The sequence below is a fragment of the Lithobates pipiens genome, unplaced genomic scaffold, assembly GCF_037356315.1.
Source record: "Lithobates pipiens isolate NorthernLeopardFrog02 unplaced genomic scaffold, aLitPip1_a1.2 Scaffold_13, whole genome shotgun sequence".
NCBI lineage: Eukaryota > Metazoa > Chordata > Amphibia > Anura > Ranidae > Lithobates > Lithobates pipiens.
Window position 1 is genome coordinate 42,144,714 of NW_027507718.1, and position 25,409 is coordinate 42,170,122.

Sequence of the window (25,409 nt, forward strand, 5' to 3'; positions counted from 1 at the left end):
TTCAGCGCTTGCTGCCAGTACACTGAGTTCCCGAGTGTCTGAGGGGACATCTATCTGCTGTACCTTAGCACTTGGTCCCTTTCAATCTCCATCTTATCTGCTTCATTTACTTTCTCAATGAGTACTTCATCCGGAGTTGAGAGATCTTCCAAATACTGCTTCAGTTGCAGCTTGATATAGTCACTCCTCAATCCCGCAGTCACAGATCTCCGGCATTTCCTTTGAACTAGCTCGGCTCCAAAGTGTTCTCCAATTCCTTCTTCCTTTGATGTGGACAGCAAGCGGTCCTTGAGCTCGATGGCCCCGGAATAGGAAGTTCTGAGGAGTCTCTTTGCTATCCTGGCTCATATTTATCAGTCTATGATACAGCTCAGCGGTATCTTCCTCCTCATAATAGCTTTTCAGTATCCTCATTAACTGGTTAAGGGCCAATCCAGTCTTTCTTTCCAACATGCCCCTGACACTTTAACCTGGGCTGATGGCATGGATTACAGCCTCTCTAATTTCGGATTCCAGATATCCTTTCTGTAACCCCAACTCTACTTGGTGTAGGAGGCTGGTGTAAGACAGTTTGTCCTTCTGCCCTTTTTCTCCTATCTGGCCGTCAATGCGGAAATCCTTCCGGATGGTTACTTCCTGCAAGCGACCCAGGGCGCATTTCTTCTGTACCTTCCCAAAGTTGGGTGTCATCTGGCCATCTTTCTGATCCTCCAGAGCAACACGTAACCCTTTGATGCGTTCAGCCATCAAACTGGAGGTCTCCTGAAACTTCTCCTGTATGTTACCGTACTGTCGTTTCAGATCAGCCAGCTGTTGTTCTGCCTGTGACTTAACAGAAGCCCCTGCTTTCCTGCCTAAAGGTTCCAACTGCTTCTGACTGGGAGAGTCCCCTTCACGCTTGCTGAGATGTGTCAGTAGGAATTCTGTCTTCTCTGACAATTTTACACCATGCAAGTTTACAGGGATGTCCTGTCCCCACTCTATCAGTGCGTAGGTGCAGTTGGTCCCATGGTCTGGTCTCACTGCGACCACATACGCCTTTTTGTCTGGGGACAATGCTTGTACCACCTCTTTAACTTGTTTCTCTTCCCAGTCGCTCCCTGGTAATTCAATGGCCACGCTCGTTCTGAGCTTCTCCCTTCAGCTTCGCACCATTGGACTACTTTGATGGAGTCCATGGTGGCACCAAGGGGGCAGGCTTCTTTGTAGAGTGACAGGATCCCGGACAAGCCCCCACGTGTAGCACTAACCCCCAAAGGAGCTGCTGGCTTGATTTGGGCCTGCACTCTACCAATAACCCCACTGACTTGACTCAATCCCCTTGGCACAGCTATTGTGCAATGCAACACAATATAATATAATACAAAGGCAAAGTACCTGTTTTATAACCTCAGGATCCACTGGCTCCACCTGGTGGGGAAAAACAGTACGCCACAACTCTGGATACTTAACCAGAAATATATTTTCAAAACAGGTGGTTACAGAAAGTGTGCTGTCAAAAAACTGGCACCGTTTAGGAGATATCCACACTGGAGATATCCACACTGTGACGTCATGGTAAGCCGGATCTTCACAGGACCGCACTGGAACTGAGGACTCCCGCACATGCGTGGGAGTGATATCATCGCGGCACCGGCCACTCACACAGCCGGAGTCCGCAAACTCGGAAAGAAGACCAGGGTAAGATGGAAGCCCTGTTAGCGGTGACAGCGAGCCACTGGAGGGCTGCATTCTAGCACATTTCATAATGAGCTAATATGCAATGCATACTAGCACATTATGCAACTGACTAACAGGGTTTTTTTTTTTTAGTACAACAGTTTACAACCACTTTAAGGAAGAAAATGGTTGGGTCTTTCCTGCGCATAAAGTGCTCACAGATTGTATCAGGGAAAAAAAAGTCTTGAACCGGAGGAAAAGTACCTCCTTTTCAAAAACAAAGTGGAGAATTTCAATTGGGTAAGGACTCTTTACTTCTGTGGTATAAAAACGTGCATAATTTTTTTAACAAGCAGTAATAAGCTTATTTTGAATGGCGAATAGAGTGGCTGTCCATGCTGGTGCTAAACAATATTGCCACAGTTTTTAGTACTGTCCCATTAAAGCTGAATTCCAGGTATACTTGGATACTTGGACCATTGTAAATATGTATATTCCATACCTGTGGGATTGCTGTGGAAGCGGAGAATTACTGTAATAGTGGCCACTACTAGAGTAATTGTTGTGGTCTTCCAGGTCCCATGTAAATCGTTATCTGACTAAATAAGTTTGAGAGGAGGGGCAGGAACGTCACAATCTCTGCCTCATCCAGTAAGTGAAAGCTTTGCATTTATTGGGAAAAATACAAGGTGTTCTCTGACCAGGTATGGTCCGGCCTGGCAGCGGTACCAAGCATATGACCCCCTGTGGTTACTATGCAGCAGGGCAGTTGCTCAACAAGAGACTCAAGGATCGCGGAGAACACTATAGTAGTGGCAACTATTACAGTGATGCTCTGCTTCCACAACCGTCCTACAGATATGAAATGTATATTGCTCCAAGCTGGACCAATTTAGAGTAATTATTCAATAAAAACAATATTTAGAATTTTATTTCAAGAATTAACTTGGTAGTTACACCACTTGTACCTACAGGTAAGCCTATAATAAGGCTTACCTGTAGATACTGTGAATATCACCTTCAGCGACCGTGCTGTAAACGGCGGTTCCCACGTACCTGCACGGGAGTGATGTCATTCCGACCTCAGCCACTCATGTAGCAGGAGGCTGCGAACCAGGAAAGGAAGACCGGAGGACTATGTCAGCCTACTCGGTGGTGACATTGTGGCACTGGAGGGCTTAGTTCTAAGGTAAGTCTATCATGATGTGCTAGTATGCAGTGCAGTGCATACTAGCACATTATGACATTGCCTTGCAGGGAATTTTTTACATTTTTTTAACCACCTGTAGTTTACTCCTGCTTTAAGAGACCACAGATGACAAAGCATGTAAAACTAGCCAGCAGCTGGATAGTTCTATTGGAACTTGCTGAAATATAGTAAAGGGCAGTACAGGTAGCTGTTTTACTACAACCCCAATTCCCAAAAAGTTGAAACTCTGGGGGTGATTTACGAAAGCCATGCACCATCGGTAGAGGCGCACGGCGAGGTGCAGCGCACATTTCCATATTTACAAAATAGTGCGCCGATAACAGAGCGCAAATCCCCCATTTACTATAGCGATCGCGGCGCACAAGAGGATGCAATTTGTGCGCCACTATGGACATGGCACACGACATCTCCTAATCAATATTGACAGAAGATGGAGGTGCCAATATTATGGGGTGATGTGAGGAAGTTTAGTAACAACTGCTCAAGTAACAAATATGTCAAAAATAGAATGAGGAAGTAACTTTTTCAGAGAAAGCCTGCTGTCCCTGCAAGTACATTTAGAACTGCGTGAGAGCAATGTAAGCAGTGCGCATGTGCAAGCTACTCTTGCGCTCGTTCAATGCGTTTGTTCACTGCGCGGCCAAAATCTTAGTAAATGTTAAGCAATGTACATGCAGTTGCATGGGTTGAACAGGCACACCTCAAAACTTGACAATTTTTATTTTTACTCTGGTTACCCTTAATGTATTTTTTAAAATAGATTTGCACACAGGTCATGTTAGCATGTTACGTTGCCAACATGTGATATGCACCCTGTTAAAATTATGTAAAAAGACTCTTGCTCCTCTTGCTCCTTCTAAAAGGGCATTTAACCTTCCCCTCTAATGCATATGATTTCTTTGGGCTAGCTTTTACTTTTAAAGGGGAACTCCACACTCCATTCTCCAATGATCTTGTCTCCCCCCCTCCCCCTCTAACCTCTTGGATTTCCATGGGCTAACTTTTGCTTTTAAAGGGGAACTCCACACTCCACTCCATTCTCCAAAGGCTGTGAGCTGCCTTCATCAATCCAAACCACATCCTTTTTCAGAGCATACAACAGGCAGGGCTAGGAAAGGGGCGAAAAGAGCAATCGCCCAACCCCGCCCTGAACCATACAAGGCCACGTGCACTCAACATAGCTGGCTGCCTTTGTTGGGCTCAGCCAAATACCAATACCACTACCACAAAGCACCTTGTACCCACTAGTTTAAAGGGGCTTTCCACATTCCGTGAAGCCCACTGTCTGCAGCCCCAACAACCCCAGCCTAGGGATGTGTGGAAGAGGTCCTTGTCCCCCTGAATATGGGAACAAGGTGGTTGACTTTTGGGGTGCCCAAGCCCCTCCTTCCCCCAAGCATCCACCCCCCTTTCATGGGCTGACTTGCTGTGTGTTTGGCTAGGGGTTTGTTAGTGTGTGGGAGAGGCACAATATTATTTTAGTTTGGGGTGGGGGTTCTTATTTTAAGCCTTAACAGACCCAAATGGCCTTGTATATATTGGGGGGGGGGGCAGTTTTTTTTTTTGTTTTGGGTTCAAAACTTGCAGATTTGTACGTTTTCTCTAAAGCCGTACATCTTTGAACCAGAATTTTGGATACATGCTACAGATGCACCACTTTACAGGGAGAGTACCCCACCCTCCAAGTTACTAGCTTTTAAGCAAATGTGAATTTTTTAAAGACACTTCTTGTTTCGTTTTTGGGGTTGTCCAAATTGGTGACATTGATATATGTCCCTCAGGGTGGGACCAGGTCCCCATACCCATTTTAAGGCCAATAACTAGATTATAAGCCAACCAAGTGGGGACTAACAAGAATAAACAAGTCAGTTCCCATAGACTGCAATGGTATTTGTTGTATAACTTTTACCCACGTTAGGCTCTTTGTTTGCCCTCCTGGACCTGGGGGGTGTTTGTCCCATTTGTAATTTTGGAGCATGCTGGATAATGTGCTTAATTTTGGACATGGGGCTGGCTTATTTGGTGCTAGCTGCATTTGGGTTGTTCTGGGAATGCTCAGGGACTTGGGTTTTTTTTTGTGCTTTTTGTGTATGAACAGCAATTGAATTGTTTTGGGCATGCACAGACAAACTTGCATTTTGTGTGTTTCATGGACTGTGCATGTGTTTTTAATTGCCTCATTAGTAGGGATGAGCTCAGGCGTGTTCGCATGGAACATGTGCAGAGCCCGGCAAGAAGTCGTCGCAGTGCTGCGCTAATCATAGGCAGTGAGACATCGCCCCAATGCGCGGCTGCAGAGATCGGGCAATGTCTCACTGCCTGTGATTAGCGCAGCACTGCGCTGACTTCTTGGCGGGCTCTGCACGTGTTCCATGCGAACGTATCTGAGCTCATCCCTACTCATTAGCACACAAACCTATGTGTGTGTGTTACATTAGGGTGTCCTTATAGAGTTTGTAACACATGTATTTTCTCTTTGTATTTTGTTTGTTATGTCTTTGCAAAACAGATGTGTTTTACAGCAAGTATTTTATACTGTTGTTTATTTTTGGGGGGGATATCTTTCACTGAAATATTTTTGATGTTGTCAATCTGCGTTGTTTGTAGGTTGTTAGTCACTTTGATTTAATTGTCTGTGCTGCATTATTTTGCAAAATCTTCCTCAAGATGTTGTGACTAATACATTTTAAAATCCTTAAGAGACTGTCCGTTTGTGGGAGCAGTCCTTTTAACTCCTGTTAATTTCCTCTGCAAAATGGTCAGACCTCAAAACCATATTCTGTTAGTGTCTCAAATTAACATACATGTGTTTTTTTCCTTTCCTTGCTCTTTTCCAAGTCCTGTTTTGTTGACCAATAATATTTGCAGTAAATTTGTATGTTTTATGTGTTTTTTGTTAATAAGTTATTTTGCAGATGCATGCTCAATCCAAGTAATGCATTTTACACTCTCTCCCCCCCCCCCCCCCCCCAAACATTTTTCATGCAACAGATTTCCCAACTGCAGCTTAACTAGGCTGATTGGCATGGCAAAACAAAAAAAGATAATTTGTCTATAAGCTACTTTGTTGGTGCCTTCATGGTAGCATGTGCATGGATTTTGTGTATGCTGCCATGGATAGGCACCAGGAAAGGAAAATTACAGTAAGGTAAGGTGAGGTAAGTATTCAATTTTCCATTTTAGCTCCGTGGTTCACAGCCTCAGTCCTCAAGTACCACCCAAAAGGACATGTTTTGGGAATTTATCTTAGCTAAAATAGCTGTCCAAAATACCAAGCCATTGACTGTGATTTAAAAAACCTGTGCAAGATGAAGGTAAACCTGCAAACATGGCCTGTTGGGGATACTTGAGGACAGGGTTGAGAACCACTAATTTAGAGCACTGAGCTAAAATCTTGCTCAAAACAATCCTATTCTAATTGTGGGCATTTGAGTGAAACTAAGTGAGTGTTAGAACCCCCTGCTTGTATTTTTAATGTTGGGCGTTGGGTCCCTTTTCTGAAAATTCGCTTCACTTCCTCTCACATAGACAAACAGGAAGTGAAGGTAAAACCTTACTAATGTCTTTCCTTGGGGACACACAAGTCAATCTAACTAGTGTCCCCATTAGGAAAATTGTACTCTAGCACTTTGTTGTTTACACCCCAAATTATTAGGTATTTTGGGGTTCATTAAAGGCAAATACACTGTACAATACAAGTGTACTCGCTGTAAATCTGAGTGGAAGCACTGGTGATTTTATCATTCAATCATGTAGAAGCAAAGATGCTGTCTTTTTATTTTCCTTGCATGTCCCCCTCAGATCTCCAGCAACTGCACTTCCAAGTGCACTTGTAGTTCAAAGTGGATTTGCCTTTAGTAAATAAACCCCAAAGTCCAAGATACCTAATAATTTTGGGTGTACAGAGCAAAATGCTACAGTGCAATTTACCTAATGGGGAAACTATTTAGATTAACCTGTGAATCCCCAAGGAAAGACATTGGTAGGGTTTTACCCTCACTTTCTGTTTGGCTATGTGACAAAAAGTAAATAAATTTGAAGGCGAAACTGGCAAAATTTGGGAGGTGTCTTCACCCTTTCAGGGGTGCAGACATCCCAAAAACTGACAAGACTTCTAATTCCTCTGCACTCTATCCCCAAGCAAAAATAAGAAAGTATTTAATTTAGTTTAACTTTGCAAAGACACATTAGTAATTCAGTTCAGTTTGCATTGTGCGCTATACAAGTATTTCATTCATTCATTCATATCAATGGCCCATTTAGACCACATGCCGACTGGGCCATAACCAAAAGACAGCTACAGCGCAGTCGGCTTATTCTGGGTAGACGTCCATGGGATGTCCTCCCAGAATTTTGCTCCTGCGCGCCCCTGGTGCCCGCACCCGGGAACATCCGTGACCATCACAGATCACGGTAAACGGCCGCTGATAGCGAGCGTCCACCAGCAGAGAGATGTTGGGTAGACGCTACACTCCCAATTCTGGAGGCATAATAATGGTCTAGCACAGGGGTCTTCAAACTATGGCATTCCTGTTGTTCAGGAACTACAATTTCCATCATGCCTAGTCATGTCTGTGAATGTCAGAGTTTTACAATGCCTCATGTGTAGTTCTGCAACAGCTGGAGAGCCGTAGTTTGAAGATTCCTTTTCACTCTAGCATGTCTTGAAAAAGGTGTTTTTTCATGTGCCTTATATAATGCCCAACAAATATTGTTTGGAAAATACTAGTGGGTCATGGCACATCTACATTCCAAATTTGGCACTTAAAGTGGTTGTAAACCCTTACAACCAACTTTGACCTACAGGTAAGCCTAGATTAAGGCTTACCTGTAGGTCCAAGAAATATCTCCTAAACCTACACAGTTTAGGAGATATTTGCCGAAAGACAGGCACCGCTGTCTATGGCGCATGCGCCATAGACAGTGGCGTGCAGGCGCACTGAGCAAGCCGCGGTCAACGGTGATATGGAGCAAGTGGCCGGACTTTCCGAACGAGCTACCTGCCCACACACGGCACTTTTGCGGTGGACTAATACGGCGTACGAAGTCCGCCGGACTATCCGCCGTACTTTTGAAATGAACGGACTCGCCCACACATGCGGAGGAAAGTCAAGGTGCTTTGGGGTGGGGGGCGCGTGGCCCCCCCCATGTTGAGGGCACGCGGCCTGGCGCTCGCTCGTCCCCACCCCTTTCCTGGCCCGGCTGGGTAGCGTGCTCGGGTAAGGGTCTGATATGGACCTAGGGGGCCCCCCCACGCCTATTTTTTGGCATAGGGATTCCCCTTTAAGTCCATAACAGGTGACGGGGCCAGCGGCGCCTCCTTCGCTGGCCCCGGCTATCTGGAGACGCGCTCAAAATGAGCGGACTTTACTCCAGGCGGGAAAAGTCCGTTCATTTCAAAAGTACAGCGGACTGGCACACACATGGCCGTAAAGTTCGCCGAAATGCGAGTCCGGCGGACAGATTGGAGTGCAAAAATACTTTCTTAGTCCGCTGGACTTTTGGGTAAAAAAAAAGTCAGCCGGAGCCCACACATGCACTAGCCTTTAAAATGCCAGGACACTACAAATACCCCCACAATGACCCATTTTTGGAAAGCAGACAGTCCAAGGTATTTAGTAAGAGGAATGGTGAGTGTTTTGGTGATCAGGGACTATTTTTATTTTTTTTTTTACATACTTTCATTGGAGTAATTTAGTGTCACTATAATAACAGCAATGGTATCACTGTAACAGCAACGTTTGGAATGTTTATTAATGGGTTACATTAATAACAGCTGTGATTACTAGTGATTGGCTGCAGCCAATCACATGGTACGGAGGCTGTGATTGACCCAGGTACCATGTAATAGCTGTGGGCCAATCACAGCATCACTATAGGAGTAACAGCTGTCATGAATGAAATCGCATAGCGATCACATGATCCCCCACTTGGCAAGAGTAGGAGTAAGAGTAAGAGTAGAAAATATTGGTTTATGAGAGTTGCAAATCATTGCATTCTGTTTTTATGCAGACACCGTGTTCCCAGCTTTTTTTTAATTGGAGTAGTACAAGAATTAATAGCATGCAGATAACACAGCAGTGCAGAATTGGCCAACAGGAGGACAAGTTGAAAAAAAACACACAATCAGTAGGACAACAGAATGTTTGAAGATGTGGGGATTTTTAAATGTTTTCTTTCACTTTAACCACTTAATGACCGCCGTATGCCAATGTACGTCATCAGAATGGCATGTACAGGCACAAGCACGTACATGTACGTGCTTGCCTTCCAGCGAGTAGGGGGTCCGATCGGACCCCCTCCCACTGGATGCGGCGGTCCGTTTCGCTTCAGGAGCGATCCGTGATGAGGGGATAGCCATTGGTTTCTGGCCATCCCCTCTCGATCGCTCCTGGCGAATGAGAAGCTTCCTCCCCCCAAATAAAGGTTTAACACCCTGATTGCCCCTAGAGTTAACCCTTTCACCCTTTCAATACCATCAAAAGAAAGCTCTATTTGTGGGAAGAAAAGGACGCAAATTTCGTTTGGGTACAACATTGCATGACCGCGCAATTACCAGTTAAAGCAGTGCAGTGCGAAATTGTAAAAAGACCTCTGGTCCTTAGGCTGAAAATTGGTCCGGGGCTGAAGTGGTTAAATAATTTATTTGGGCCAAGTTCAGCTACATATAGTATGCAGCACTGTATTCCGTCAGTGATACGAGAACTTTTCATCTGCTGCCAGAATAAAATTGAGGCCTTATATTTTTATCTGTAAATACAAAGCTTCCTCTAGTTGGACATCGTAGTGTCATCTGCTCAAAAGAGCTTGGGAATCTTTCTTAAACCAGTGTTACTCTCAACCTCAAGTATTGGATAACTCAGTTGTATGACTATCTGAAGATGCTTGAATCGTATTCTACTCCTTCCAGGGCTGTAGGATATATTGCTGATGCCCCTGCAATAGCTGCATGAATGTTGGCCACATCCTCAGTACTTTTGACTCCACCCAACATGGTCTTTGGCTCAAGATCTGACCAGGGGATCAGTGAGTGACCAGAACTCATTGTGGTGGCGGGGAGCTCAAATCTTTCCAAAGGTCTTCTTTGGTCCTTTCAGTTACCAGCTAGATTACTCTTCAACTTGGATGGAGTTTTTTACCTGGACTTGTATTTTGAAATTCCTACAGGACAGAGCTAATCAAGGGTTGACCATCAGCACCCTGAAAGTTCAAGTCACAGCAATAGTGTAATCCTTGAAATAAAGTTGTCAACAGATCCTCTGAGTGCCTGATTTTTGAAAGGCTCTATCAAGATCCAGACCTGTTCCCATTAGGACCCTTCCTAAATGGTGTTTGTCAGTGGTTCTGAGGCCGTGTTCACACTATTGCGAATTGGATGCGAAATCACTGCATCCAATTCACAATAGCAGGAGAATGTGACCGGCTCTCTGTGGAGCAAGTTCACATATCTCCAATGTGGCTTCGGTGTGAATTTGCACAGGAGCCCTGTGTGTGTGTCTTTTGGTCCGTTTCAGGTCCGAATTCAGCCCAAAATTTGGGTTAAAATCGGACCTGAAATGGTGAACTAGGACCCACGGGACCCCTGCTGGGAGTCGCATCAGCATCCAGTGTGAATCAAGCCTAGTTTTGTCTACTGTTGCATTTGAACCAGGGTACTTGATAATGACAAAACTGTACTGTTGGTAGAAGTCACAACAGCTAGATGCATTGGGGTTGAAACTGGAGAGTGCAAAATCTGGTGCAGCTCTGCACAGAAACCAGCTTCAAGTCTGTTTTGTCAAAGCTTAACCACTTAAGGACTGCGTCTATTTTTCAGACTCTGTTTAAATTAAAATAATTTTTGCTAGAAAATTACTTAGAACCCTCAAACATTATATTTATATTTTTTAGACAACCTAGAGAATAAAATGGTAGTCGTTGCAATACTTTATATCCCACCATATTTGCACAGCAGTTTTACAAGTACAATTTTTTGGGAAAGAATACACTTTTTTTACTTAAAAAAATAAGACAATAGTAAAAAGTTAAAAGTTTTTTTTATATTACGAAAGATAATGTTATGCTGAGTAAATTGATACCCAACATGTCACGCTTCAAAATTGCACCCGCTCGTGGAATGGCGACAAACTTTTTCCCTTAAAAATCTCCATAGGTGAGGTTTAAAAATTTCTACAGGTTACCAGTTTTGAGTTACAGAGGAGGTCTAGGGCTAGAATTATTGCTCTCACGCTAACGATCATGGCAATACCTCAAGTGTGGTTTGAACATCTTAATATGCGGGTGCAACTTACGTATGCGTTCGCTTCTGCGTGCAAGCTCGGCAGAACGGAGTGCTTTAACCACTTGCCAACCGCCGAATGTCGATTTACACCGGTAGAATGGCACGAGCAGGCAAAAAGGCATACCCATAAATCCCTTTGAATTTGCCGTCTAGCAGGCATGCACCGCGGGTCCTGCAAACTCGATGTTCGGCGACCCGCGATTGAGGCGAGGAGAGGCAGAACGGGGAGATGTAAACAAGGCATTTCCTTGTTCTGCCTAGCAACATGACAGGGATCTACTGCTCCCTGTCATCGGGAGCAGTTATCTCTGTCATGTTGTAGTGAGCCCATCCCCCCTACAGGTAGAACACATCCAGGGAACACACTTAACCCTTTGATCGCCCCCTAGTGTTTAACCCCTTCACTGCCAGTGTCATTTATACTGTAATCAGTGGCTATTTGTAGCTCTGATCGCTGTATACTAGTTCAGCTAAAACAACACAGTGCCGAATCGCAAAAAATGCTGTCAGGAAGGGGCTAAAGTGATTAACCACTTGCCGACTGCCTCAAGCAGATATACTGTGGCAGAATGGCATAGGCAGGCAGAGTAACGTATGGGTATGTTACTCCCCTCCCGCGGACTGTGCCCTAGGCGGTCGGCATTGTTCCAGGAGCGATTCATCCTGAGAGGGAGGCCACTGATTCATGGCCTCTCCCTCACAACCGCTACTGGCAAATGAGAAACTTCCTCGCTTCTGTAATGTAAACAGAAGCAGAGTAAGTGATGTCATCTCTCCTCTTGGAGACTTTTCGTTCTGGCTTCCGAGGAGAGAAGACATCTACATTGAGTCTGTACCAACACTACACTGACACTGGCACACAAAGGCACATAACCCCCCCCCCCGATCACCCACCCTGCACTCCCTGTCACAGTGATACCAATAGTAGTTTTTATTTCTTTACTGATTACTTGAGATGGACAAACTTTCGATAGGACGTTTCGCGAACGCAGCCAAAAGTTCGCGAACCACAAAGTTTGCGGCGGGCCCCATTGACTTCAATGGCAGTTGAACTTTAAAAACCTACAGGTCATATTTTCAGCCACAAAATACTTACTAGCTGTGCACACATAGTCCCACCACATGGCCACTGACATAACACATGTATGAAGTGAATCTGGGATCGACAACTACAAGCATTCTGTTTTTATCTGTGAAATTTTGACAATTCAGGACTCAGGAGGGCATGAAGGCAATGGAGGAGAGGAAAGGTCAGGGTAGGCTATGAAGAGGGTGCAGGAGATGACCACCAGCACTGTGATATAGAGCACTGACACCAGCACTGTGATAGAGTGCACTGACACCAGCACCGTGATAGAGTGCACTGACACCAGCACCGTGATAGAGTGCACTGACACCAGCACCGTGATAGAGTGCACTGACACCAGCACCGTAGCACCGTGATAGAGAGCACTGACACCAGCACCGTGATAGAGAGCACTGACACCAGCACCGAGATAGAGAGCACTGAGCGGAGGGTGCAGAAAAGTAAGGCTGAGTGAGCCACTCAACCAAGTCTGGTGCGTCCTTTGACGTAATCACACGCACCTTCTGCAATTTGCCATTTTGGCTCAAGCCTGTTGCTCCTGCCCTACCCCTACCACCCCTGCGGAAGGGCCTGCCTCTTTTTCTGCCTGTCATTTTTTAAATGACCCTGCGACAAAAGTCTCTAGAGAAGTGCAGTATGTATGTGGAAGAAGGTATATAACACCCCGCTTCAATCTGTCGTTTTTGGGGGCCACTGGTCTATCACACCAGCTATAATACTTTTTTGATTGCGTTTGTCACTCTTTGTAGTATTGCTGCAGAACCGCTCAGCAGTCACAATGCTGCACATTGGAAATGCACTATACTATGCTTTCTATATGTGCAAGTATTTTATACGTGTATTACACCCCTATATACTGCACACCAAATAGTACATCTATACCAGTCCTTAAAAGGACCTTTGTGGACCTAGTAGCTAGTGATTTGCAGACTGTCCCTCAGTCCCTACACTGATAAAAGACTGCAGCAGAATAGGGTAGCAGTCAGCAGCAGTGCACCAGCACCCTATATACTGTGCCCTAGGCGGTCGGCATTGTTCCAGGAGCGATTCATCCTGAGAGGGAGGCCACTGATTCATGGCCTCTCCCTCACAACCGCTACTGGCAAATGAGAAACTTCCTCGCTTCTGTAATGTAAACAGAAGCAGAGTAAGTGATGTCATCTCTCCTCTTGGAGACTTTTCGTTCTGGCTTCCGAGGAGAGAAGACATCTACATTGAGTCTGTACCAACACTACACTGACACTGGCACACAAAGGCACATAACCCCCCCCCCCCGATCACCCACCCTGTACTCCCTGTCATAGTGATACCAATAGTAGTTTTTATTTTTTTACTGATTACTTGAGATGGACAAACTTCCGATAGGACGTTTCGCGAACGCAGCCAAAAGTTTGCGAACCACAAAGTTTGCGGCGGGCCCCATTGACTTCAATGGCAGTTGAACTTTAAAAACCTACAGGTCATATTTTCAGCCACAAAATACTTACTAGCTGTGCACACATAGTCCCACCACATGGCCACTGACATAACACATGTATGAAGTGAATCTGGGATCGACAACTACAAGCATTCTGTTTTTATCTGTGAAATTTTGACAATTCAGGACTCAGGAGCGCATGAAGGCAATGGAGGAAAGGAAAGGTCAGGGTAGGCTATGAAGAGGGTGCAGGAGATGATCACCAGCACCGTGATATAGAGCACTGACACCAGTACCGTGATAGAGTGCACTGACACCAGTACCGTGATAGAGTGCACTGACACCAGTACCGTGATAGAGTGCACTGACACCAGTACCGTCATAGAGTGCACTGACACCAGTACCGTGATAGAGTGCACTGACACCAGTACCGTGATAGAGTGCACTGACACCAGTACCGTGATAGAGTGCACTGACACCAGCACCGTGATAGAGTGCACTGACACCAGCACCGTGATAGAGTGCACTGACACCAGCACCGTGATAGAGTGCACTGACACCAGCACCGTGATAGAGTGCACTGACACCAGCACCGTGATAGAGTGCACTGAGTGGAGGGTGCAGAAGAGTAAGGCTGAGTGAGCCACTCAACCAAGTCTGGTGTGTCCTTTGACGTAATCGCACGCACCTTCTGCAATTTGCCATTTTGGCTCAAGCCTGTTGCTCCTGCCCTACCCCTACCACCCCTGCGGAAGGGCCTGCCTCTTTTTCTGCCTGTCATTTTTTAAATGACCCTGCGACAAAAGTCTCTAGAGAAGTGCAGTATGCATGTGGAAGAAGGTATATAACACCCCGCTTCAATCTGTCGTTTTTGGGGGCCACTGGTCTATCACACCTGTTATAATACTATTTTGATTGCGTTTGTCACTCTTTGTAGTATTGCTGCAGAACCGCTCAGCAGTCACAATGCTGCACAGTGGAAATGCACTATACTATGCTTTCTATATGTGCAAGTATTTTATGCGTGTATTACACCCTATATACTGCACACCAAATAGTACATCTATACCAGTCCTTAAAGGGACCTTTGTGGACCTAGTAGCTAGTGATTTGCAGACTGTCCCTCAGTCCCTACACTGATAAAAGACTGCAGCAGAATAGGGTAGCAGTAAGCAGCAGTGCACCAGCACCCTATATATTGTACACCTATACCAGTTCTTACAAGGACCTTTGTGGACCTAGTAGCTAGTGATTTGCAGACTGTACCTCAGTCTCTACACTGATAAAGGACTGCTGCAGAATAGGGCAGCAGTCATGTATAATATTCTTTCTATATTTGGAAGAAAGTATATTATACGTGTACAACCCTATATACTGTACACCTATATCAGTCCTTAAAAGGACCTTTGTGGACCTAATAGTAATAGCTAGTGATTAAACTGACTGTCCCTGCTCCACACAGCATCCTGTCCCCACACTGACAAAATACAGCTGCAGAATCAGTCAGTAGTGCACTCAGCAATCACCAGCACACCAGAACCCTATATACTGTACACCTATACCAGTCCTTAAAAGGACCTTTGTGGACCTAATAGTAATAGCTAGCTAGTGATTAAACTGACTGTCCCCGCTGCACACAGCATCCTGTCCCTACACTGACAAAAGACAGGCTGCTGCAATCACCAGCACAGCAGTGCACTGAACCCTATGTACTGTACTACACCTATACCAGTCCTTAAAAGGACTTTTGTGGACCTAATAGCTAGCAATTTGTGTCACTACAGTCTCTCCCTGCGCCACACAGCGTCCTGTCCCTAAACTGACATAAGTCAGAATGTAAAATGGCCGCCAGATCAGGTCTATTTATAAGGTAGGGGGAATGTCCAATTGTCCATGTGCTGAAATGTCTCAATTGGCTGTCCTGTAACCCATGATGTATGTGTCATCATAGGTTAAAGTTCTTTCACACTGTAAACACATATGTCCACTGGGCGAATGTAATATAAATGAAATATATGAAATAATACGATATTTCAAAGTCTTAAGTATATGTTGAAATCAATCAATTCTTGTGCGACGAATTTCCTTAATTAGATCTGAGTCAGCGTAATTCAAAAATGTGTATTTATTTGTACACATTTAAATACAAAAGGATGCTTACAAAAATAGTACAATGATAATCATTTGTATAAAGTTATTGCATGTATGGAATAACCCTTTGTCTGCAGTGAAAAGAGATGTTTTAGCTTGCCTGCTTTGGTCTTTCAAGCACATCTGCCTCGTGGCAAGGGCAGGAAAAAACAGGAACTTCTCCTTGTGTGTGTAAAATTCAAGAGCCCCCCTCCTCCCAGCACTCCTCATTATATTAACCAGGCTCTAATCTCCCGCCCGAAAGATAACTCCTCCTCCACAGAGGTGGGGGCTAAGGGTGGTTGTTATAACAGAGCTGACATGTGTTAACACTTAAACCACAACTCCACAGTCTAATGACAGGATGTGAGGGAGAAGGAATAATTTAGACTTAGAGTCTAGAAAAACATTGTCTCAACTTACATAGGCCTTCTCACTTACACATAAAATGACTTTCTAAAAACATATATATAATGAACTAGATAAGTTTACATAAACAATATCACTTACATAGCCCTTAAAAGTATATATAAAATATACAATATTCATCAAAATCCTGACAGGTTTTAAATATTTACTTTTCCAGCTATGCAAGCCATAACACAGAATTAATTGATTCAAGGTTTTGCATTCACACAGTATGAGAATATGGGAATATTATTATCCTGAATAAAGTATAATAAAGCCAATTAAAATTTAGATATTAAGAATATAACATTCCCCTCTGAAATATGAATACTAATCATATTTTTCAGATTAAAAATTCATCCATCATCATTCATGTCACATTCAAACAAACTTTGATTCAATAATTCCAAATGCTTTGTCCTGCACAATTGGATTCATACCTTCAAAATGCATTTTCCTCTTTAATTTACTTTGTAACAAATCATCTCCTTTCTTAATATCACTTCTAATTCGATTATATAATTTTTTCATTCTAAACATTAAACATAACTGGAATATAAGGAATAACATGATAATAATAAAAATAATTACAATAGGATGTGATAAAATATTTCCTGCTGCTGAAGTTATCGAAGTTTTTCCCCACATGGATACACTATTACTAAATCTTTTCCACCAATTACTTCCTGAAAATTCTGACCATTGATGTGATATTTCTTGCAAATTACCTTGTTCATGTTTAAACAATACTTCTGCATTCTGCAATTCCTTAGCCAAAGCTATTAATAAACCTTGATCCTTTTGAATTATATTTTCCCATTTTTCCCATGGAAATTCATCTATTTGAGAAATATTATACTGTGTAGGAAGAGCGCTAATATTTTTCATAAACATATTTGTTAAATTTGTTCTCAATCCATTAATACTTATTGCAACAATATCTCCTTCTATACAATACAACCCTTGATTTAGGTTTTCTGTATTTGTACAAGAAGAGAAAAAAGTTTTAACCCTTTCTGTATCTGACATAATTTGAAAACAAACCTTCTTTTTATCTACACGAGTAACTAATTCAGAATTAATTTTATTTTCAATTCTTGCTGAACATAATGTATGATTATGATAACAAGAATGAAATATGCTTTTATCTTGATTAGGTAAACATATAATTTTAGACTGGAATTGTAAACATGATGACAAATCTAATTGTTCTAATTCAGAATTTTCATTGTTAAATACAAAATCTGTATACTGTAATTTATAGTATAATAATTGTGTATTACTGACAGGTAATCCCAAAACAGTGATTGGAACCAAAATTTGTTCTTTTCCGGCTATTGGAATCATAGAAGAACTATAACATATGTCCTGCTTGCATCCTATCCATTTATTTACCCATAAATCTGTATGATTTATCGCATATAAATATTCTTTGGGCAAATACTGTAAAATGCCAAGAGGAGTTATTCCACTCTGAAATGCTTGTGCAATTATTTTAAAATTAGTGGAATATTCCGTTTGAATCTCTAAACATGCTCTGGCTATATGAGAATGTTGTTCACTTCTCATCAAATCAAGAGTAATATTTTGAAGATGTAAAATAGATGGACCCATTATATTAGCAGTTTTAATTACCATATTTTCTAAAATCTGATTTAAATGTCTTTGTATTTTAATACCATTACTTCCCACTAAACCAGCGGTTTCTAGATCAGACTTTAAAGTATTAATATCCATACTATTTGTTATACTCCCGACTGTGCCAATCCCTCCTAAAATACCTTCAACAATACCACGCTTATTCCTGTTATAATTTCTATTATTAATTCCAAACCATCTCTCAATACCCAATTCCATATTAACCAGATGTCCTTGACATTGTGGAAACCTTGTAGAAATTTTCCATTCTGAAACATTAAAGTTCCACAAAACAATGACAAACTTTCCTTCTCTCAAAAGAGTTCTAGATTGGAAATGGTTAATCTGAAAAGGGCTTGCAGAGAAACTTTTCTTATTGACACATGGAGTTTTCCTTGGAGACATAACAACAACACTTGCCTTTGCACATTTCACCGGATAATTTTCTATTGATATGCAACATTTATATATACCAGTATCATTCAAAGATACTCTCATTTGTTGATAAACAAATGTATTATTAATCCAATTCACATTACCAAAAATTCCTTTATGAATTATGACAGTAGAACTATAAAAAAAACTACCCAAAAACTCATCATTCCTTTTCCAAGTCAACAATGAATTTTGAGGTAAAGATATCTTTGTATCACATATCAAATGCAAATTATCTTTATCTTCCATAATTTTCAAAGATTGTGGGAAAATATTAATTTCTGGAACAATCTTATCAACTATAAAGATATCGATTTTGACCCTTATTTCAGTAAATTTTCTTATAACTTTAAAATCCCATGTTCTTACAACGTCTCCTTTTTCATCTCCAATGATGTTTAAATATTTTGGATTTAATATCTTTACAAAACTTTGAAAAAGATAATAAAATTGATCAAAGGAATAAAGTATTTTCCCAGATCTTGTCATAATATTAGTAACATCTCCAGACCAAATTGTTGACTCATTACCCTTTAAAAATATAGACCAGAAACTCCTCAACAATATGTTACACTCAAAAGTTCCGGTTTTGTTATTTAGTCTATAAGATCCCTGCATTTTAACAAACTTAGTTTTGGATTCTATTTTAACTTTGATGTCAATATCATTGCTGTGAATGAAATACAATTGTAAACAACAACGATATCCATCACCAATACATAAAAATCCATACAAATCTTCTGCTGTATTAATATCAACATCTCTAAAATTATGATTTTTATCATATGCACTAATATCAATAACTCTATCATTTTTGTCCTTTGTAATGATATCAATGTTCTTATTTTTCAGTTCATCTGCATTGATATCAATGTCTACATCTCTCTTATTTCTGAATAACATATGATCTTTGTTGTGTACTTCTTCATTCCTGTTAGTCTTTATATAACTTGAGCAGTTCTTGATATATCTTATCACAAATAAAATTGTCACTAGGGAAAAGATGCATCCTGTAGTGATGATACACTTTCTCTCTTTAAAACTTTTCATTTGTTGTGCTGACATCTTTTTTTCTTTTGGAATAAGCACTTTCTTCAGATTCGATTCTTATTTTTAATTCCTGAAAAAATAAAGGCAGCATCATTATCTTGGAATATAAAATTTGTTATACCCACATTTTTCTTTCTACATACTTGTTTCACTGAACTGAGAAAGTATTTGTACCCCTTGAACATCCCAAAATGTCCATGGACTTTCCCAATTACTTTTCCATGTTTCAATTCCTGAAACTCTGTGACATGTCACCATCTCTGGGTGTGGCCTCACATGTAACAATTCTTTAATCATCTTTTATCTTTTCTGTGTTAGACTTGTGTCAACAATATCTAATTTTATCTTAAATAAACCTTTCTGTACCTGGTCTACTTAATAGACCGCTTATCTTATACAAAAGATAATTTTGGTTTAACAACAAAATAACAAAATGTTACAAAAAACAATATCAATTGTAAAATATCAAAAAATAGATTATTCTGAAGATTAAATCCGATATGTGCGTGGATTTAATAACAATCCTTCATGATATATATGTGTCTTGTGTGTGCTGGAGAAAAAAATCTCCCTGGAATGTGTGCCCTCCAGTAATTGACTGTCTCCTCTCCTGTTACAAAATTCTACTCCTAAACACCAACTCCCACCTTTTTCCTTTTTAAGACTAGCTTAAAGGTTCCGCTGGGCTATATTGTTCCACAGAATGAGTATTTTCCCTCCCACCTTTCTAAAACAATGGGTGTCTCATTCTAAATTCCTAAGGGTTGCTATGAATAACCCTTTGTAAAAAACCATTTTAAACATACACAAACCTTTTTACCTTATCAATATATATATACAAATTATTTCTTATTCTCTTAATCAAGAAACATTGTAATATAAAAACTTATATTTTTAACTAACAAAGACACTTTTTTTATCATGAATTAACTTTCTTTTTCAAACTTAGAAATATGAGGAGCAACCATTTTGTAACTTTTCTTCAACCAATTATGACTCCACGAGGCATTACATACGCCATTTTACTTTTTCTTTTAAACTCAAAAGGAGAATACTTTGTAGCATCAGAAATTGTGCTTCTTACATCCATTAAAAATAACTGGAACACCATCAACCCAAATATTTCCTTTGTCCAACAACATTTATCAATCCTAGATTTAATTATCCGATATATCCTCACAATAATACCTACAAACTGTGAATGTTATCATACATGAAATCTCTGTTCTATTCCCTGATATTACACATCCTCTGTCACAACTGAAGTTTGCTGATATATCCCAAACTAGAAAAACATGATTATTCAACCTCTAAACAATAGTTAAAGCATCATCATTAGTGAATCCCACCTTTAGGTGCTGTGAACTATAAATACACAATAATCCTTTTCCGTCATGACACAAACTTATGGTCTAATGACCCAAATAATAACTTTGTGGCAACCTATGAAGAAATAAAAAAGATCGTGACCTTTTTTTCCTCTTTTTTTCCTCTTTCCACTTTCTTCACAACATTAATTGATACCATTTCAGGTTGAATTTACTAACCTCCCATGCAAAGCTGTTTCCTTTACCAAAAAAAAATATGCTGTTCTATTACCTACAGATAACTCACTATATTCTTTATATGTTGGAATTTTTACAATATCATATGCAAAAGAATTACTCTCTGCAAGGTCAAAAACTACTTCTAATGTCTCTTTCTGCACAAGAGTCTTATTGGATGAATCCACAAAACCTCTACATAGATAACGTACAACATATGAACTATCACTATAAATCACTAATGAACCTTTCTTCTCTTCCTTGTCAATACTATCTCAATATCTTTAAATAAACCTGTATCCATTTTGGTCTGACTCCAAAGACTTTTATGTGCTCTAACTGATTGTTCCAATTCGAGATTGGTTCCTGTGTGTGGCCAATTAAAATCTGAAGACATGTCAGCGACTGCTGTACAAATACTTCCAACGTTACTGTACTTTGAGGAATCTATTAACATAGATTTGGGACTAGATGAATCTTTCCATATAGTAGAATTACTTAAATCAATAATCCAATCTAATTTACTAATCACATCCATGCCTAAAATATTCTCTGTATTTTGGCAACACCATATGTCTATATTTGTTTTTAAAATTCCGGGAATTTCGAGAGTCACATCAGAAACTTTAACTGCAACTGTATTTTCTTTTCCATTGAAATCAGTTAAATTACATTTTGGAAAATCAATATTCACAGATAATTTGTTTTTAGTTAAACTGAGTTCAGATCCTAAATCTATTAACCATTTAGTATTCTTACCATTTAATAAACCATGTAACCATGGCCTTCCACTTTCATCTATTAAAAGTGAAGTCACATATTTTAATGTTGGAGGTGACTCAGAACCTTTTTCCCTAAATCCTGATAACATTTCCTGTCTGTTCTGAAGCTTTAGCTCCGCCTATGGCATGTATCTCATCATCTCTGTCTCTCTGAGTACCATGCTGACTGAATACAACCCTTTCAATGTTCAGCTTGAACAAAACAAAAATAAAAACTTAATACTCATGACAATAACACATAGATAAAAATATTAAAATTATATCAAAGTCCTCAATAATATTCCAAACGTCAAAACCAAATCTTTTTAAACTCATATCAATCCTTATTCATAGCCATTAAACGTCAACCAGAAAATTCTTACCATATCTGCAGTTTAATTTAAGGACTGCTGACTGTTTTCAGAGTATTATATGCTACATAATTAAACCTTTCCTGTCTTAATGAACTATTTTCAGTTTGCAATCTTTGTCTTTGGGTCTTAGAAGAAAAATGAATTTGCTTATTATGACCTCTATACCTCAGATTACTGTGCCAACGTACAGAATAAACTTCTTGACGCCTGGGCAAAATTTTCGGATAATACAACCTCTTTTGTGTATTATTATTATTCAACTTTTTATAGACTTTCCTCTGAGCATATGGTGATGAAAATCTACATTTCTGCTTACTATCAGTATTATTTAAGTCAACTGACTTCCCACTCTCATTGTCTGAGGAAATATTAACATTTGACTCATTACAGGATATGACGTTGACGGCTGCCTTCGTCATATGTTCACCATCCTCCATCCTTGAGCACTGAGCATGTGCAGGACTCTCAGCTTGTAATAACTGGGTCTTAAACAAATTTAAAACATTTCCATGCACACAGCTTTCCAAAAAACCTATTTGATTTTCATTTTCTTTCAGAGATTGCAATAATGCATCAATTCTATGTTCCAATTCAATTTTTTCAGTCAATAATTGTTCAGTATATTTCTTCTCCTGCTTTGCTGCAATTTCTATTGCATTCTCTAAATTTTCAATATATGTACAAAAAGTATCACAACTTGAACATCTAGGTTCAAGAAATACATTATCAGTTACACTTTGACTTTGTTTTCCTGGCATATCAAACACCATATCATTATAACTTTTAACAAGTTTCATTACATTACGTACTTTTTTCTTTGTTTTAACTAATGAGAATCTATCCTTCTCAATGTCAGCATTTGCCTGAAAGCATTGATCATACATTAATTTCCATAAAACAGCATCAGAGACCTGTTTCGATAAACCTTTAAATTCTAATGTACTTTCATCAGCTAAAACGGCTACAAATTCCATAATTACGTTTCTACTCACCAAATAAAAAACCCGTCAGTTTTTTTCCTGGAAATTCTCCGGTCTTTCACAATCAATCGATCGATTTTTCTTCTAGGTTCTTTTTCAATCTTTGCGAAGTTTAATCTCTGTTCATCACTTCCCCTCTGATCACAAGGATGGAAGTTGAAAAAAAAACTTCCGACTTATGATTGAACTGGCTGGAATTCGCCAATTGTAATATAAATGAAATATATGAAATAATACGATATTTCAAAGTCTTAAGTATATGTTGAAATCAATCAATTCTTGTGCGACGAATTTCCTTAATTAGATCTGAGTCAGCGTAATTCAAAAATGTGTATTTATTTGTACACATTTAAATACAAAAGGATGCTTACAAAAATAGTACAATGATAATCATTTGTATAAAGTTATTGCATGTATGGAATAACCCTTTGTCTGCAGTGAAAAGAGATGTTTTTTCCTGCCCTTGCCACGAGGCAGATGTGCTTGAAAGACCAAAGCAGGCAAGCTAAAACATCTCTTTTCACTGCAGACAAAGGGTTATTCCATACATGCAATAACTTTATACAAATGATTATCATTGTACTATTTTTGTAAGCATCCTTTTGTATTTAAATGTGTACAAATAAATACACATTTTTGAATTACGCTGACTCAGATCTAATTAAGGAAATTCGTCGCACAAGAATTGATTGATTTCAACATATACTTAAGACTTTGAAATATCGTATTATTTCATATATTTCATTTATATTACAGCGAACAGCGGCAATAGTCCGCTGTTCAGGCGAATGGCGAACACGCCAAATTCGCCGCGAACCCACCGCCGGGCGAACAGTTCGGCCATCCCTACTGATTACTACATTGGTGTCATTTGTGACTATTATAAGTGTTAGGGCAGTTAGTGGTAGGCCCCTTTAGGTCTAGGTTATCCCCTAATAAAGGTTTAACCCCCCAGTTAACCCTTTCATCCCCTGTCGCCAGTGTCACTAAGCAAACTTTTTTCTGATCACTGTATTAGTGTCACAGGTGACGCTAGTTAGCCAGGTAGGTATTAAGGTTCACCGTCAGCTTTATATAGTGTCGGGTACCCCCATATACTACCTAATAAAGGTTTTAAGCCCCTGATTGCCCCCTAGTCAACCCTTTCATCAGTGATCACGTATAAGTTTTACAGGTGAAGCTGGTTAGTTTGTTTTTTTTATACCCGCCGTTTATTACCCAATAAAGGTTTAACCTCCTGATCGCCCGGCAGGTGATATCAGTTAGGTTTTAGGGTCAGTTAGGGTCTGCATCACCCCAGGCAGGGTCAGATTAGTGCCAGTACCTCTAACACCCATGCACACATCATACACCTCCCTTAGTGGTATAATATGTGAACAAATTAATATCTGATCAGATTTATACTAGCGTCTCCAGCAGTTTAGGGTTCCCAAAAACGCAGTGTTAGTGGGATCAGCCCAGATACCTGCTAGCACCTGCGTTTTGCCCCTCTGCCCAGCCCAGCCCAACCAATTTCAGTATCGATCGATCACTGTCACTTACAAAACACAACACACATAATTGCAGAGTCAGGCCTGATCCCTACAATCGTTACCTTTTTTTTCATAGTGTTTGAATCAGTCGCTAACAGTCAGGAGCTTTTTTACCTGTGAGTCTCACTAGTGTACCACTAAATTTAGAGCCCAAAATGGCAAATCAAAGGTACACTAGTGAAGAGGCCTACACGCTTCTGAGCATGACAAATAGTGAAGAGGAAGTCGCTCATCTGTCAGATTCAGGCTCAGAATACAATCCTGTAGACAACAGTGGCTCCATGACAGATAGCTCTGACTACAGAGTTGTGGTCCCTGCCAAGGTCAGGCATATCAGACCCTGATCTTTTTCAGCTGTTGAGGTGCAAGAACCACAGGGCTCTTGTATGGAGCAGAGAAGTACTAGTGCCGCTCATCCTTCTGGTGAACTGGCAAGCACCAGCGGCCTAGTACACCCTGATCCTAGTCAAACCAGCACTGCAGTAACACGTGGTGACGTGGCGAGTCCCATAAGTGCAGTTTAAGTTGGTGAACTGAGGAGCACAAGTAGTGTCCTGCTGCCACCAAGAAGAAAGAGACAGGCCCATTGAGCCAATAGTGCCCTTCCTGCTGCATTCGCCAATCCTAATTGGGATAATGAATCAAATAGTGTAGTGCGTGTGTGAAGTGCAAAAATATGTATATTTATCTCAATGTAGTGAAATAGCTAGTTAAATACAAATAAAAAAAAAAGTGAGTGAGCTCAAGAGATGCATAAATCAATAGGAAGATCAGTCCACAAAAATGTGCATGTGCAAGGGATGGTCTTCTTATTCAAAAGACACCAAGCCAAATGGGGACAAGAAGACAGCTTGTCTGTAGTTATTCTCAAGGCACTTCAAGAGTGAGTCAATAAATACTCCT